We start from the raw sequence: 8011 nt of genomic DNA, 5'->3' as shown, positions 1-8011 counted from the left end.
CCGAGGTCCTATGGCGTTCGTACGAAGAACATCAACGATTCTGTCACCAGAAACGGAGCATCACCCGATGGGTCCACATGAATTATTGGCCGGAAAGATGTTCCTGGATATCGCGGGGACATGTCACTTTAAAACGCCCTCTTTCCGTTGTGGACTTGTGACACCGCCCTAATCCAGTACACTCAATTCATGTGTGACAAACACCTCAGACGTTCATAAACTTACAAATTGTATAATTGGACTGAAACTTACCTTTTCGTTCCGTCCGTACTGTTTCAAGTGTCTATTACTTTCTTCTGACTTACTCCTCCAAGTGGCAGCCTAAGAATGACTTTTTGGTTCTTTCGCACTTGTATTTATACCCTCTGACACCTTCAATTGTAATCGGGTAATTTGATTGGTTAATCGAATTTTTGCAGATTAATTTTTTCATTTTATTTCATTTTTCATTTGTTTTTGAAGCGACCGGACGTATTTTTAACGTCTCTCGAGTATGTTAGACACTGAAAAATTGTTAACTTTTAGCATTAAATTTCTGACTGTTTTGTGCGAGAGTCGAACTCGGGATGTTTTGGTTGGAAATCTTGACCTAGACCGCTCGACTGTATAGGCCCATGTAGTAGATAGGTGTATTAAATGTATACACACGTACGCAGTATACTGTAGGGGGCGCTTTAAATAGTTAACCTGTTCGCCATTTGTAACCGACATATCCTATGCTTCCACGGATTTATCAGTGTTAAAAGGAATACGTATAGGGTTTTACAGGTTTGTAATACTAAATAAAGACATTGATAATGTGTTTCTTGATTACTTTCCGAATGTTTGTCTCGAATCGTACATATATAGTTTACAAGTATACTGGTGAACACTGTTTCCCGATTGTACGCGTCATTGAATCGTATACACAACGTTTGTATGTAAACATTCACACAGCTGTAATAGATAACTTTGTACTCGGCAAATATTCGACTGTGATCTGGTTTAAAGCATTGGGTAAATTTTAAATCTCGTTATAACCATTTGTCGTGAAGATTTGAAACTCAGATTTTTGTAATGATTTTGACTTAAAGATATCGTATTTATTGTGGTGTGACCGACGTTTAAACACAATGTGCCCTAAATCATGTTGATATATAAACGGGTGTTCCCATCGAAGCTCGAGTACTAATACTATATAATATATATAAAATAAAAAAGTTATATATATAACACTTACAATTGAATATATATGTAGGGTGATGAATAACAACAAGACAATGTTATGTACTAAAATGTCTCGCCGTATTACACGGATTATGTGACCTGGTTACGACAATTGTATGACATGTCCATTCATGTTTTGTCTATTTCATACCGTGATGCAATCGGTCGAAATAGATTGGAAAATCCAAACACGTCATTACATGACAACATCGGTGGTCGCGGTACCCCCCTGACGGGGAGGAGGCGTGACCGTCCGTTACATCATCGGTACCCCCTGAGGGTCATTTTTATGCACTGGATAACCCTCCATTTGTGACGTCATCGGTACCCCCCTGTCAAGGGGGGTGCCACTAGGGAGGTGCCAGGGAGGTGGTAAGGATTATATAGGGAATGCACCGGGTGACCCTGCGCTCGTATCCTCACTTTTGTACTACTAAAATTTACCGATTTGTTCTCCTCTAGTTTTTACTGCAGAATGAAGTTTGATCGGTTTCACGTCTATATTTATAACCTTTCTTTCAATGACGTAATTCCCTTCTTATGATTGGTTGATACAATTTTTTTTTTTTTTTTTTTTTTGAGATATGTTTTGCAATTTTTGCATCAGATGTATCATAGATTTTGAAGCGAGCAGACGTTTTTAAGTAGCTATGAACTGACTAAAGGACCGAAGTCCTATGGTGTTCGTACGAAGAACATCAACGCTTCTGTCACCAGAAACGGAGCATCACCCTATGGGCCCACATGAATTATTGGTCGGAAAGATGTTCCTGGATATCGCGGGGACATGTCACTTTAAAACGCCCTCTTTCCGTTGTGGACTTGTGACATCGCCCTAATCCAGTACACTCAATTCATGTGTGACAAACACCTCAGCCTTGCAATTTAATTTTTAAATGTTGCACACTTTTTAAAGATATAAATAGAAGTTAATAAGATATTTTATTAGCTATAAGTTGTTGTTTCGTTAGTGTGTCTGATTAAAGGACCGAGGTCCTATGGCGTTCGTACGAAGAACATCAACGATTCTGTCACCAGAAACGGAGCATCACCCGATGGGTCCACATGAATTATTGGCCGGAAAGATGTTCCTGGATATCGCGGGGACATGTCACTTTAAAACGCCCTCTTTCCGTTGTGGACTTGTGACACCGCCCTAATCCAGTACACTCAATTCATGTGTGACAAACACCTCAGACGTTCATAAACTTACAAATTGTATAATTGGACTGAAACTTACCTTTTCGTTCCGTCCGTACTGTTTCAAGTGTCTATTACTTTCTTCTGACTTACTCCTCCAAGTGGCAGCCTAAGAATGACTTTTTGGTTCTTTCGCACTTGTATTTATACCCTCTGACACCTTCAATTGTAATCGGGTAATTTGATTGGTTAATCGAATTTTTGCAGATTAATTTTTTCATTTTATTTCATTTTTCATTTGTTTTTGAAGCGACCGGACGTATTTTTAACGTCTCTCGAGTATGTTAGACACTGAAAAATTGTTAACTTTTAGCATTAAATTTCTGACTGTTTTGTGCGAGAGTCGAACTCGGGATGTTTTGGTTGGAAATCTTGACCTAGACCGCTCGACTGTATAGGCCCATGTAGTAGATAGGTGTATTAAATGTATACACACGTACGCAGTATACTGTAGGGGGCGCTTTAAATAGTTAACCTGTTCGCCATTTGTAACCGACATATCCTATGCTTCCACGGATTTATCAGTGTTAAAAGGAATACGTATAGGGTTTTACAGGTTTGTAATACTAAATAAAGACATTGATAATGTGTTTCTTGATTACTTTCCGAATGTTTGTCTCGAATCGTACATATATAGTTTACAAGTATACTGGTGAACACTGTTTCCCGATTGTACGCGTCATTGAATCGTATACACAACGTTTGTATGTAAACATTCACACAGCTGTAATAGATAACTTTGTACTCGGCAAATATTCGACTGTGATCTGGTTTAAAGCATTGGGTAAATTTTAAATCTCGTTATAACCATTTGTCGTGAAGATTTGAAACTCAGATTTTTGTAATGATTTTGACTTAAAGATATCGTATTTATTGTGGTGTGACCGACGTTTAAACACAATGTGCCCTAAATCATGTTGATATATAAACGGGTGTTCCCATCGAAGCTCGAGTACTAATACTATATAATATATATAAAATAAAAAAGTTATATATATAACACTTACAATTGAATATATATGTAGGGTGATGAATAACAACAAGACAATGTTATGTACTAAAATGTCTCGCCGTATTACACGGATTATGTGACCTGGTTACGACAATTGTATGACATGTCCATTCATGTTTTGTCTATTTCATACCGTGATGCAATCGGTCGAAATAGATTGGAAAATCCAAACACGTCATTACATGACAACATCGGTGGTCGCGGTACCCCCCTGACGGGGAGGAGGCGTGACCGTCCGTTACATCATCGGTACCCCCTGAGGGTCATTTTTATGCACTGGATAACCCTCCATTTGTGACGTCATCGGTACCCCCCTGTCAAGGGGGGTGCCACTAGGGAGGTGCCAGGGAGGTGGTAAGGATTATATAGGGAATGCACCGGGTGACCCTGCGCTCGTATCCTCACTTTTGTACTACTAAAATTTACCGATTTGTTCTCCTCTAGTTTTTACTGCAGAATGAAGTTTGATCGGTTTCACGTCTATATTTATAACCTTTCTTTCAATGACGTAATTCCCTTCTTATGATTGGTTGATACAATTTTTTTTTTTTTTTTTTTTTTGAGATATGTTTTGCAATTTTTGCATCAGATGTATCATAGATTTTGAAGCGAGCAGACGTTTTTAAGTAGCTATGAACTGACTAAAGGACCGAAGTCCTATGGTGTTCGTACGAAGAACATCAACGCTTCTGTCACCAGAAACGGAGCATCACCCTATGGGCCCACATGAATTATTGGTCGGAAAGATGTTCCTGGATATCGCGGGGACATGTCACTTTAAAACGCCCTCTTTCCGTTGTGGACTTGTGACATCGCCCTAATCCAGTACACTCAATTCATGTGTGACAAACACCTCAGCCTTGCAATTTAATTTTTAAATGTTGCACACTTTTTAAAGATATAAATAGAAGTTAATAAGATATTTTATTAGCTATAAGTTGTTGTTTCGTTAGTGTGTCTGATTAAAGGACCGAGGTCCTATGGCGTTCGTACGAAGAACATCAACGATTCTGTCACCAGAAACGGAGCATCACCCGATGGGTCCACATGAATTATTGGCCGGAAAGATGTTCCTGGATATCGCGGGGACATGTCACTTTAAAACGCCCTCTTTCCGTTGTGGACTTGTGACACCGCCCTAATCCAGTACACTCAATTCATGTGTGACAAACACCTCAGACGTTCATAAACTTACAAATTGTATAATTGGACTGAAACTTACCTTTTCGTTCCGTCCGTACTGTTTCAAGTGTCTATTACTTTCTTCTGACTTACTCCTCCAAGTGGCAGCCTAAGAATGACTTTTTGGTTCTTTCGCACTTGTATTTATACCCTCTGACACCTTCAATTGTAATCGGGTAATTTGATTGGTTAATCGAATTTTTGCAGATTAATTTTTTCATTTTATTTCATTTTTCATTTGTTTTTGAAGCGACCGGACGTATTTTTAACGTCTCTCGAGTATGTTAGACACTGAAAAATTGTTAACTTTTAGCATTAAATTTCTGACTGTTTTGTGCGAGAGTCGAACTCGGGATGTTTTGGTTGGAAATCTTGACCTAGACCGCTCGACTGTATAGGCCCATGTAGTAGATAGGTGTATTAAATGTATACACACGTACGCAGTATACTGTAGGGGGCGCTTTAAATAGTTAACCTGTTCGCCATTTGTAACCGACATATCCTATGCTTCCACGGATTTATCAGTGTTAAAAGGAATACGTATAGGGTTTTACAGGTTTGTAATACTAAATAAAGACATTGATAATGTGTTTCTTGATTACTTTCCGAATGTTTGTCTCGAATCGTACATATATAGTTTACAAGTATACTGGTGAACACTGTTTCCCGATTGTACGCGTCATTGAATCGTATACACAACGTTTGTATGTAAACATTCACACAGCTGTAATAGATAACTTTGTACTCGGCAAATATTCGACTGTGATCTGGTTTAAAGCATTGGGTAAATTTTAAATCTCGTTATAACCATTTGTCGTGAAGATTTGAAACTCAGATTTTTGTAATGATTTTGACTTAAAGATATCGTATTTATTGTGGTGTGACCGACGTTTAAACACAATGTGCCCTAAATCATGTTGATATATAAACGGGTGTTCCCATCGAAGCTCGAGTACTAATACTATATAATATATATAAAATAAAAAAGTTATATATATAACACTTACAATTGAATATATATGTAGGGTGATGAATAACAACAAGACAATGTTATGTACTAAAATGTCTCGCCGTATTACACGGATTATGTGACCTGGTTACGACAATTGTATGACATGTCCATTCATGTTTTGTCTATTTCATACCGTGATGCAATCGGTCGAAATAGATTGGAAAATCCAAACACGTCATTACATGACAACATCGGTGGTCGCGGTACCCCCCTGACGGGGAGGAGGCGTGACCGTCCGTTACATCATCGGTACCCCCTGAGGGTCATTTTTATGCACTGGATAACCCTCCATTTGTGACGTCATCGGTACCCCCCTGTCAAGGGGGGTGCCACTAGGGAGGTGCCAGGGAGGTGGTAAGGATTATATAGGGAATGCACCGGGTGACCCTGCGCTCGTATCCTCACTTTTGTACTACTAAAATTTACCGATTTGTTCTCCTCTAGTTTTTACTGCAGAATGAAGTTTGATCGGTTTCACGTCTATATTTATAACCTTTCTTTCAATGACGTAATTCCCTTCTTATGATTGGTTGATACAATTTTTTTTTTTTTTTTTTTTTTGAGATATGTTTTGCAATTTTTGCATCAGATGTATCATAGATTTTGAAGCGAGCAGACGTTTTTAAGTAGCTATGAACTGACTAAAGGACCGAAGTCCTATGGTGTTCGTACGAAGAACATCAACGCTTCTGTCACCAGAAACGGAGCATCACCCTATGGGCCCACATGAATTATTGGTCGGAAAGATGTTCCTGGATATCGCGGGGACATGTCACTTTAAAACGCCCTCTTTCCGTTGTGGACTTGTGACATCGCCCTAATCCAGTACACTCAATTCATGTGTGACAAACACCTCAGCCTTGCAATTTAATTTTTAAATGTTGCACACTTTTTAAAGATATAAATAGAAGTTAATAAGATATTTTATTAGCTATAAGTTGTTGTTTCGTTAGTGTGTCTGATTAAAGGACCGAGGTCCTATGGCGTTCGTACGAAGAACATCAACGATTCTGTCACCAGAAACGGAGCATCACCCGATGGGTCCACATGAATTATTGGCCGGAAAGATATTCCTGGATATCGCGGGGACATGTCACTTTAAAACGCCCTCTTTCCGTTGTGGACTTGTGACACCGCCCTAATCCAGTACACTCAATTCATGTGTGACAAACACCTCAGACGTTCATAAACTTACAAATTGTATAATTGGACTGAAACTTACCTTTTCGTTCCGTCCGTACTGTTTCAAGTGTCTATTACTTTCTTCTGACTTACTCCTCCAAGTGGCAGCCTAAGAATGACTTTTTGGTTCTTTCGCACTTGTATTTATACCCTCTGACACCTTCAATTGTAATCGGGTAATTTGATTGGTTAATCGAATTTTTGCAGATTAATTTTTTCATTTTATTTCATTTTTCATTTGTTTTTGAAGCGACCGGACGTATTTTTAACGTCTCTCGAGTATGTTAGACACTGAAAATTGTTAACTTTTAGCATTAAATTTCTGACTGTTTTGTGCGAGAGTCGAACTCGGGATGTTTTGGTTGGAAATCTTGACCTAGACCGCTCGACTGTATAGGCCCATGTAGTAGATAGGTGTATTAAATGTATACACACGTACGCAGTATACTGTAGGGGGCGCTTTAAATAGTTAACCTGTTCGCCATTTGTAACCGACATATCCTATGCTTCCACGGATTTATCAGTGTTAAAAGGAATACGTATAGGGTTTTACAGGTTTGTAATACTAAATAAAGACATTGATAATGTGTTTCTTGATTACTTTCCGAATGTTTGTCTCGAATCGTACATATATAGTTTACAAGTATACTGGTGAACACTGTTTCCCGATTGTACGCGTCATTGAATCGTATACACAACGTTTGTATGTAAACATTCACACAGCTGTAATAGATAACTTTGTACTCGGCAAATATTCGACTGTGATCTGGTTTAAAGCATTGGGTAAATTTTAAATCTCGTTATAACCATTTGTCGTGAAGATTTGAAACTCAGATTTTTGTAATGATTTTGACTTAAAGATATCGTATTTATTGTGGTGTGACCGACGTTTAAACACAATGTGCCCTAAATCATGTTGATATATAAACGGGTGTTCCCATCGAAGCTCGAGTACTAATACTATATAATATATATAAAATAAAAAAGTTATATGTAACAGGGTCTAATTTTATTAGTTTTTATCATTTTATATATTAAATGTGATATTTGTGTTCAGATGTCTGTTTAAATGTGCCCAGAATGTATTGTGTATGTCTTTGTCGTTTATTGGCGTTACATGTTACAGGGTGTGATGTTTTGTGTTCTCTGTGTTATGTCTTGCTGTATTTTGTGTTACAGTTTACACCCTGTGATCTAAGTCCAAAGTCTATGTCCTT

General features: G+C 38.2%; 1 long non-coding RNA gene across 2 annotated transcripts; it reads right to left on the bottom strand.

The window, feature by feature from the left end:
• Positions 1-1763: 1763 nt before the first annotated feature.
• Positions 1764-7089, bottom strand: LOC117335998. 2 transcript variants are annotated; one of them, XR_004534520.1, is made up of 3 exons: positions 6835-7089; positions 4641-4760; positions 1764-2566 (listed from the first exon to the last, which is right to left on the bottom strand). It is a non-coding gene; the product is annotated as an uncharacterized LOC117335998 (long non-coding RNA). The 2 variants fall into 2 exon arrangements; XR_004534519.1 differs by lacking the exon at positions 6835-7089 and having other exon boundaries at positions 4641-5834.
• Between the last annotated feature and the right edge of the window lie 922 nt (positions 7090-8011).

This window comes from Pecten maximus, chromosome 10 (genome assembly GCF_902652985.1).
Source record: "Pecten maximus chromosome 10, xPecMax1.1, whole genome shotgun sequence".
NCBI classification, from domain to species: Eukaryota; Metazoa; Mollusca; class Bivalvia; order Pectinida; family Pectinidae; genus Pecten; species Pecten maximus.
Note: the sequence above shows the minus strand (reverse complement) of the source record. Positions and strands in the feature narration are given on the sequence as shown.